Raw genomic sequence first — 10,386 nt, 5'->3', positions numbered from 1 at the left:
TTGAAGTCTGCTTGAAGAATATTTTCTAAGGAAAACATTCCAAGTAAAAGCTTACTTAGAGAACCGTTCCAAGCACACTTAAGGTTACAAAGGTCTGCTCGACAAGGATAAAAGCTTACTCGAATACCTTTTTACACTTGTAATATTTTTTAATACGTTTGAATATGTTATGTATCAATCATTAGGGTTTCTAGAAGATGTCACGTGTGCCTATTTAAGGAAACTTTAGGGAACACTTATGACAGAGGACACAGAGCGAATATTGTGATTTGACGGCTGCCATTTCCTGAAAAAGAATACCTTTGTATGGAAAAGCTGCCAGATAATACAAACATTCCACCTAGAAACCCTAATCGATTTTCATTGTATCCTTCACAATATTAATGGAAATCTTTTGAGTTACGTTGTGTGTTTGTCACTTTTCTATTCGTATTAACAACAATTTGAACATTATTGATTCTGCCTCTAATGTTCATTGGATCTTCACAAAAGCAGCACTCGTAACCATTTTGTCAACACGCAGTTGTTGGTTACGAGACTGATTGTTATGGTTGATAGATCAGTCTTGACAGGCTCCGCCAAGGGACAGTTTACAATAACCTCCCGCCAAAATAGCTCCGCCAAGGGACGGTTTGCAATAACCTCCCGCCAAAATAGGCTCCGCCAAGGGACGGTTTGCAATAACCTCCCGTCAAAATAGGCTCCGCCAAGGGATGGTTTGTAATAACCTCCCACCAAAATAAGCTCCGTCAAAGGACGGTTTACAATAACCTCCCACCAAAATAGACTCCGCCAAGAGACGGGTAACAACTACCAACTAATAAAAGCCTAAGGTACGGGGACAAACCCAATCAGTCCACAGTCCCCCTTATTTAAAAAGGCAACATTGGACTGGGGGGTTTGTAGAGGTAGGGTATGAAACCCACCCCTAAACACATAATATATACTCCCGCCGGTTATAAGGGTTAGGCGCCATGCAGAAACTATAACGCCAGAGCGATGAACATGTCCTTATAAACAAACATTCTCTGATACATCTGGAATGGAAGCGCCAAAGATCTCTACGAGCATGATGCAAAAAGGAAGGATATTCATCGTAAATGACGTAAAACCAATAAGGGATTAACAACACATATTCAATAGTACTACATAGTACGACATTTCAACTTTAAATGGCCACGACGCCCACCAACTTCCTGTGACACGCGTGCAAGGAGTATGATTGGTGGATAGCCTGACAAGGCAGTTGGCAAAATCCTCTCTCTCCTCCAACGGCTATATATACCAACATACCTCCAAATAGTAAAGGATTTAGCATCTAATACTCTCAACTCTCTCTTATTACCTTTTACCCCGAGATAGTAGGAGAAACTAAGGCGTTTAGTTATCTGTAGATTAAAATTAGGTCGGGGAGGTTAACGTCAACAAGGGATGGTTGGTGTGGTTAACTTGTAATCAGTGAATTTGTCTATTGAGATTGGGTGTTTCGATGGATTGGTTTGCTAGACCCAGGTTGTAAATATTTTGTTTCCGGTTAATCAACTTTGGTTTTGTTTGTCGTTTAAAAAAACTCAATTTACTATATTTTTACAAGTAAAGGTTACTGACCTATAAAAGCTATCTAGTGTGTGGATGATTCATCATATCATGTCAACCACTTGATGGGATTAATTGCAATGTGGGAACTGGGAACATCTTATCATATCAATTCAAAAACTTTATCGATTGTTGCCTTATTTCTTTTAGTAATGTTGGCTCTTACCATTCACTACCAACTTGATGTCACAAATTTAAAGCTTCTTGGTCACTGGCGTTTTCGGTTTTAGGTGCAAAAGATACATCATATAACATTGCTAACATGTGATTGTTTAGGGTCTCACATTAAATAAGTCATCAACTCTAACCGGGTGTGTTTTTGCTACAACAGTGATTGGATTGTCTCACAAAGAACATAAAGTCTTAAGGTATGTTCACAATAAAATGGATACCATAGTTAAATAACAGGACTTTTAATCAAACCTTTCTTTTCTTATCATTTGCAACAATCAAATGATTATTTTCTTTTAGATATGCTCAAAATGCTATTTATTTATTTATTTATTACAGATGACTTGAAACATTAAACAGAAGCAACAACCGTCTTTTATATGCATGCACGTATTACAGTATACTACAAACCAAAAAACTGTGATCAACAATTATACAAACACATCATACCAATTCTATCATACGCTAACCGGAGTCGGAGTAGCAGGAGCAACCTGGTTCTCAACAGGAATTTCAACAAATTCAGAAAGGATGGCCCGAAACTCATCACCGCTCATTGTTTCTTTCTCAATAAGAACCTCGACAATCTTGTCAATTGCTTCACGGTTGTTTCTAATATGACTCAATGCAATTTCATACGCGCTATCAGAAAGCTTCTTGATCGCGCTATCGATGTCTTCTGCAAGTTTTTCAGACATCGAGTTTCTAGCCATCATTCTCATTATCACATCTTGACTTTGGCCTGACCCGTCCATTAGTGACCAAGGCCCGATTTCTGACATCCCAAATGTCACCACCATCTGCACATTTTAAGGACCTTTTTATTCAAAATATTCATAAAAATGGAAATTTTCATATATACTTTTAAAACTTGGTATAATATCATATTTACCAAACAAAAAAAACATACTATCATTTATACCTAGCGGGCTAGCGGTTTAAAATGGGTTGTGTTTGCGGGTTCACATAGTCTATAAACAGGTCAAACGAGTCAACCCACCAGGTTGATACAAACACGGCCCATTTAGCTAAGAGGGTTCACGGTTTCGACCTGAGTCCGTTTATACCAAACCAAACATGCGAATTTTGTGCCAGAAATTCACACCCGTAAATACACCATTGTTTAGATGCAAAAGAATTATATCATTGATAAAACATGCATTATGATCTGAGTATGGAATGTAAGGAGAACATGAAGGGTATTATGGTCATATTATAAATTAATTTTGAAGTGTCAGGAGAAAGTGAAGACTATAATGGTCATATTATAAATTGATTTCAAGGTGTTAGGAGAAGTGAAGGGTATAATGCTCATATAATTGAACAATATTTTAAGTGCGAGGAGAAAGTGTATTATATAACTTCTTAAACTGTAAGGGGAAAGTGTATAGTGGTCATATTATTACCTGCTTGGCCAGACCAGTGATCTGCTGGAGATCACCAGCTGCACCTGTGGTCACCTCGGGCTCACCGAAGATGACTTCTTCAGCAGCTCTGCCACCTAGACCACCAACAATCCGTGCAAACAGTTGTTGTTTGGATATCAATGTCGGGTCATCTGATGGTATGAACCAGGTCAACCCTCTTGCTTGACCACGCGGAACAAGGGTCACCTTCTGGACCGCATCATGCCCTGGTGTTAGAGTCCTGTACACAACCAAAATATACACTAATACACACATTATGTAAACAATATTTTTAGTTTGATTGGGTATATATAACATTTACAACTTTGTAAGGGTATATATGACATTTTACATGTTTGCGGGGACAATTTCATATATACTCCTACAAACTTGGTTAATATCGTATATAGGGGTGGCAATCTTGACCCATGGGTTGAATGGGTTGTATCAAAATGTATAAGATGGGTTAGAATGGGTCAAACTAAAAAAAGAAAATGATTGAAACGGGTCAAAACGGGTTGACATTTCTCGGGTTTTTTATATTTTTTAATGGAATGAAAAAAACGGAAGAAACTTTTTGGTATTTTTACTTTTGTGGTTTTTGATTTATATTTCGAGTTATAATTTTTTAATTATTTTTTTTGAATTTTTTGGTAAGGATTTTTGAAATCTCAACCCATTTTGACCTATTTCAATACCCCTCACCAAAAAATTCAAAAAAAATAATTAAAAAAATTATAACTCGGAATATAAATCAAAAACTTAAAAAGTAAAAATACCAAAAAGTTTCCTCCGTTTTTCTCATTCCATTAAAAAAAAAAAAAAAAAAAAAAAACCCGAGAAATATCAACCTGTTTTGACCCGTTTCAATCATTTTCTTTTTTTAGTTTGACCCATTCTAACACATCTTATACATTTTGATACAACCCATGTGTCAAGATTGCCACCCCTAATCGTATATATCCATGCATCACCAAATATATCATATACGCCCTTACAAAGTAGGTAAATACTAAATACACCCAATTCATTAAAAAAATGACCATTTACCCTTATTATCTAAAACTTTAATATTTCATATATGCCCATCTTCAACTTCAATTTTTTTATTCACTTATTTTTAGCTTAAATTTTTTTAATCAATTTAAACTTCAATTTTTATATTTTTACCCATAAACAACAGTTCTCTCAAGATATGTTGTCGATATTGATCAAAATCCAAATAAAAAAAAGGATTTGAGTAAATATAATGGAAAAGAGATAGAAAGGTCATTAAGTAAAAAATTCATTAAAGTTGTGTATATATGATATTTTTAGTTTTCGTTGGGTATATATGAAACTTTACAAGTTTGTAAGGGTATATATAACATTCTACTAGTTTGCAAAGGTATATATAACATTTTACTAGTTTGTAAGGGTATATATGAAATTACTCCTAAAGAATATTGTTTTGTAATCATAATTAATTATCTTTAAACAAGTCAACCCATGTCAACTCACCCGCAAATGGCATGGCCCACTTCATGGTAGGCAACGAGGCTTTTGCTTTTGCCATCTGTCATAACGGTTCCTTCCATTCCTGCAACAATTCGGTCAATGGAATCATCAATTTCTTTGGATGAAATTGCGGTTTTTGCACGTCGGCCCGCTAATATAGCGGCTTCGTTTAGGAGATTTGCCAGGTCAGCACCACTGAATCCAGGGGTCCTCATGGCAATCACCTCAAGAGACACATCCTTGTCAAACTTCTTATTGCCAGCATGTACTTTTAAGATCTCGGTTCTTCCCTTAACATCTGGAACATCAACCGATACCTGACACCAGATTATTTTCAAGTTTAGCAACTAACTGCCACTTGTCACAAAATTACAGTTTACAGCAACACATTTTCACTTCATTTTTAAACATTTGAAATTGAGATAAACCCTACCCAACTTTTGAAAAGTGTTGCTAAAACGATTAGGCTTGTAAACGAACCAAAAGTATACGAACGGAGCATGTTCATGTTCGTTCAACTTTAACCGAACACACGACTGGACACGAATCATTAAACAAACGGGTTTTTCATGTTCATTGGTTGAGAAAATTAATATGTCCGTGTTCGTTTATGTTCATTATGTTAACAGTATAAACAAACGCTTCACGAACGTAAACGAATGAACATAACTGACCATTGATGAATGAAAATATCCAAGTTAAGCGAATTAGAAGTAAGGTTATGTGTTGGGTCTAAAAAGTTATTAAAAGTAGACCAAAATTTTTCGTTCATGTCCGTTAGGTAAATGAACCAAAATTCATGAACATAAATGAACGAATGAAACATGTGTTAATGTTCATTCGCTTAAGTCAATAAACAAAACTCTTTGTTCATGTCCGTTCGTTTATTAACAAACACAAACAAATTTTAAATCATGAACATAAATGAACGAACGAGACATGTGTTAATGTTTGTTCATTTAACTATATGAACAAAACATTTTTGTTCTTGTACACTCATTTTATCAAAAGACGAACATAAACAAACTTCCGACCAGATAGTTCACGAACCATTCACTTAACTTTCGGTTTGTTTATAGGTCTAATAACCATGCAACTTCAACAACATTTAACATCTTATTAAAAATTATATGAAGTACCTGTCTATCAAATCTTCCAGGTCTCAATAATGCGGAGTCCAAAATATCTGCACGGTTAGTAGCTGCAACCACAATAATACCAGTGTTACCTTCAAACCCATCCATTTCAGTTAAAAGTTGGTTAAGCGTTTGTTCTCGTTCATCATTCCCACCACCAATACCCGTCCCTCTTTGTCTCCCAACCGCATCAATTTCATCAACAAACACAATACACGGCGCGTTCTCTTTCGCCTTTTTAAACAGATCCCGAACCCTCGATGCACCAACACCAACAAACATCTCAACAAACTCCGACCCGGAAATCGAGAAAAACGGAACACCCGCTTCACCAGCAATAGCTTTAGCTAGTAATGTTTTCCCGGTTCCTGGTGGACCCACAAGAAGCACACCTTTTGGGATCCGCGCACCGACCGCAGTAAACCGCTCGGGTTTCTTTAAAAACTCAACGACTTCCATAAAATCCTGCTTCGCTTCGTCTACACCCGCCACATCATCAACGTGACACCCGTGTTCGGTTCCATTTGAAACTTGGCTTTCGACTGACCGAACGCAAGCGGATTCCCTGGGCTGCCTGGACCGCCCATTCCACCACCGGAACGTCTTGATAAGAGAAACAGACCACCGATTAAGATTAACGGGAACGCTAGATTGCCGATTAAGTTAAACAAAAATGAACCCGAATCCTCTTGCGCGTTATGAGCTGCAAAGTCTATATTTTTCTCTCTGAACTTTTGAAGAAGTTCTTGACTGAGACCCGGGAGTTGGACCCGGACTCGTTGAACCCGGTTTCCTAATTCGGGTGAAACCGCCTCAACGATAGCGATCGTTCCGTTTTCGAACAAGTCAACTTTGTTGACTCTGTCTTTGTCTAGATACTCCAAGAATCTAGAGTAAGACATTCTTGAATTAGAAACGCCTTGTTCATCAGCGGAAGCGGCTCCACCTGTTAACAAAGTGGAGCCCACGAGGCCCGTGTTAGCGAACAATAGTTTCAAAAACCCTCTTCTTCCTTCATGCTGAGTGTTTCCAAGAGAAGCTTTTATAGCTGTTTTTTGAACCTTGTGAAGAGACGGAAGGTGGAACTGCTTGTTTATGTTTGTTTTAGTGGATAAACAATTTCCAACAATGCATGCTGAGGATGCAGCCATTTTAGAGAATCCTGTGACAAGAACATTATTGAAATTCAACAAAGTTTAGATTAGTATTATTCTGACCTTAAATGCCAAGAATTGAAATATGGCAAAATGGAGAGGTAAAGTAAATAACAAGAGTAGATAAATGTAAATAAGAATATGCAAATAGAGAAAATTGGGGAAGTTTTCAGTTGTAAATGAGTTAATATAGGAAGGAAGTAGCAATAAGCAAAGAATAATGTGATGGTATATAGGTACTGATACAAGGAGGCTAAAATAATACTGTAGTAATATATACATACAGATACAGGTGTGCCTTACTCGATAGAATTGAAGCAAAACATCTATCTCTCTATCTAATAATAGCAACACAATTTGCTTTGCTTGCAATAATAATAATAATAACTTTAGGTGGTCCGTAACAGTAGTAGATCTCCGGCCCCAATTATAAAATGAATGAAAAGGAAAACAGTTACAGCTAACAAACAATCAATCAGAAGAAGAAGAAACCCTAGAGTACCTGTGTTGAGGATGGACGAAGTGAAACTGGAAGTTGATTTTGTTTTGGGAGAAAGGAAAGGATTAGAGAGAATGAGTGAGTGATATGGGGATGGGATGGGATGTGGTTTGGAGATGAATACGTGTTCTTCTATGGATGTTTAAATTTATTGCTCAATTCCAATTATCCCACGTCTCTCTTCGTTCTTCTATTATTATTATTATTATTATTATTTTATTTTTATTTTTTCCCTGGTTTATATTGATTCTGATTTTTTTCTTTTCATTTGTTTTTAACTCTTTAAATTTGTTTGGAATAAATTGGTTGTGACTAGTACTCACTAGACTAGTGAAAGGTAAGGGGTTTAAACCTCACTATCACCAATTTATATGGGAGATATGAGGGATGACCATGGCTTGTCATGGTTCGAGTCCTGATCTCACTCGGTTTTACCGGCTCCTCACTGTCGTGCCATTTGGTGGGCGTGGGGTCGGGTTTTATCCGGTGAATCCCTCAATAGGTGGACCGTAAGGGGCTTCGTCCGTCCGAACTAGTGGCTGGCTCGGGCTACCTTTAGCCAATGGGGACCGCGTACGAAGTACCCGGCGTTACTTAGTTGGTTCGTTCAAAAAATAATTGTTTGGATCATTACTAGCGCATCCTCTCTTCCAGAATACCGAATACCGGATTCCACCTTCCCATCATAGATGGAAAAACTCCATAACCAACCTGAAACCTTTTATTTATTGTTAATGTATGTAATACTTAAATAATGGTGTGGGAGGGGGGGTTGATATTTACGACTTGTGTCAAACAAGATAAAAAAACAAGTATATTTTTGGTCGTTCAAAAAATAATTGTTTGGATCATTACTAGCGCATCCTCTCTTCCAGAATACCGAATACCGGATTCCACCTTCCCATCATAGATGGAAAAACTCCATAACCAACCTGAAACCTTTTATTTATTGTTAATGTATGTAATACTTAAATCAAATGCCTCTCTTTTTAAATTGAAATTTTTATGTACCTACCTCAACCACTTGTTATGAATTATTAACTTTATGTAATTTGATTATTGTTAATATAAAAAATTCTTCTTCCTCTTCTAAGTGTTTTATGTAATTTGATTATTGTTATGATTATTGTTATTATAAAAAAATCCTTCTTCCTCTTCCAAGTGTTTAGAATGATTAAGGATTGTGAAATTTGTCAAAGTTGTTGATCCATTTTGGTGTCAATGTGATTTTGGCCTATTTGAGTGTACATTATTAGAGTTAAGAATGTATGGTTGCTTATGTTTTGAGAATTCAGAGCAAAGGTGAGTACGCTAAGCAAATAAAATTATATCAGAATCCTTAAATGTTGGTACAAGATTTTAAAATGATTTTAACAAGCTATGTAACAGGACTGACAGACAAGACGATGGAGCCAGACTTTTTTATCAATGAATTCGGAATTTTTGAATACTTGATTTTTTCTTTTCGTTAAAGTTTTCGGGCCTGGATTAGTCGTGCCGGGTCAACTCAATCATTCAGTTAAAGAAAGTGTTGGTTGGACGTTGTTGACCCATTTAAAGGATCTTTTAATAAAATCGAGTGATTAATATCTAGACAAAGAAACACAAATAAATTAGCAAATTGATAGTTTAAATGGGTTTAGTACCACGACTCAATTTGATGCTACGGTTTTATGACCCTATATAATTTTTTGAACATTTTTTTTATATTTTATCATTTAAAAGTAAACATACCCTATAAATATTGAAGGCGAAAGACGGAAGGGGGGTATAATATTGAAAGCGAAAGATGGAAGGGGGCGATAGTCTAAAAGTTTTCAATAAAAAAGAAATTTATCGATTTGTTATATATATATATATTGGAGGGTTATTTTGAGAACCATGGTGAGTTTTAAGAACTTTAATAACTCAATTTTGAACCACACAATTAATTAAATAATATGAAATATGTGGCTGAGATTAAATTTAATTAAAAAATGAAGCATGAGAGAGAATAAGTATTTTGATAATTACACAAGTTTAAACGTTAGTTACACATGTGTAAAAAGTCGATTCGGTGTGTAAAAAAATACCGTAAGTTTTTGTACATCACTTACGCTTACGTATTACACATGTGTAAAAATATTCAAAAAAAAATTGTTACGTTGAGTTCTTTCGAGTTCTTAAAACTCAAAGTAGTTCTCAAAAGAAATCAATCCTGTATATAAATATATATATATATATGTATATACAGAGAGAGGATCATGAGAGAACTCCAATTTATGAAGAGAACTAGAGAACTAATAATAAAATATTTTTAATTTAATTAAAAAAAAATATTTTTAAAATTTTTTTCTTTCATCCTTCTTATATGTTGTTATTATTCACCACAAAAAGATATACAAATGAAAAAAAAATAAAAAAAAATTAACGTTGTAATGCATATATGCAATATATCGACTTTTTTTATAACGCATACGTGCAATGGTACGCATTTTGATATTTGAAATAGTGTTGAATAACATATATATAGATGTTTGTATTGTATATTTGCAATAGTGTTATATTATACACAAAAATTAAAAAAAATCGATATAGTGCATATGTGCATTAATGTTGTATTACATATATGCAATAATGTGTTTTGCATACAATTATTAGTGCCGTATTTTCATATATTCAATAGTGTGTATTAGATAACGTACTTGTGTTGTATTATATGTAATAAAACACTATTTTATATATACAATACAAATTAATGCACATACGCATTACGTCGAAGTTTTTTTTTTGAACAATATCATCTTATTAGAAGGAGGAAAGAAAAAAATCACAAGATAATTTTTTAAAAATAGTTAAATATAATTCTTTACTAGTTCTCTAGTTCTCTCTTTAAGAAAAGTTATCTCTAGATCTCACCCCTATATATATATATATAATCGTGGTTA

The 10,386-nt window shown here is 35.0% G+C and overlaps 1 pseudogene across 1 annotated transcript; it reads right to left on the bottom strand.

Moving 5' to 3' along the window:
* Positions 1-2,068: 2,068 nt before the first annotated feature.
* LOC143575453 (ATP-dependent zinc metalloprotease FTSH 2, chloroplastic-like) lies at positions 2,069-7,494 on the bottom strand (annotated as a pseudogene). The gene is made up of 5 exons (XR_013142760.1): positions 7,473-7,494; positions 5,810-6,970; positions 4,674-4,987; positions 3,174-3,414; positions 2,069-2,567 (listed from the first exon to the last, which is right to left on the bottom strand). The product of XR_013142760.1 is annotated as an ATP-dependent zinc metalloprotease FTSH 2, chloroplastic-like (transcript).
* Positions 7,495-10,386: the final 2,892 nt, after the last annotated feature.

The sequence above is a fragment of the Bidens hawaiensis genome, unplaced genomic scaffold, assembly GCF_021521415.1.
Source record: "Bidens hawaiensis isolate Kalapana, Puna unplaced genomic scaffold, B.hawaiensis_p1.1 tig00027449_1, whole genome shotgun sequence".
NCBI lineage: Eukaryota > Viridiplantae > Streptophyta > Magnoliopsida > Asterales > Asteraceae > Bidens > Bidens hawaiensis.
The sequence above is the reverse complement of the archived record's forward strand: the minus strand, read 5'-3'. Positions and strand labels throughout refer to the sequence as shown.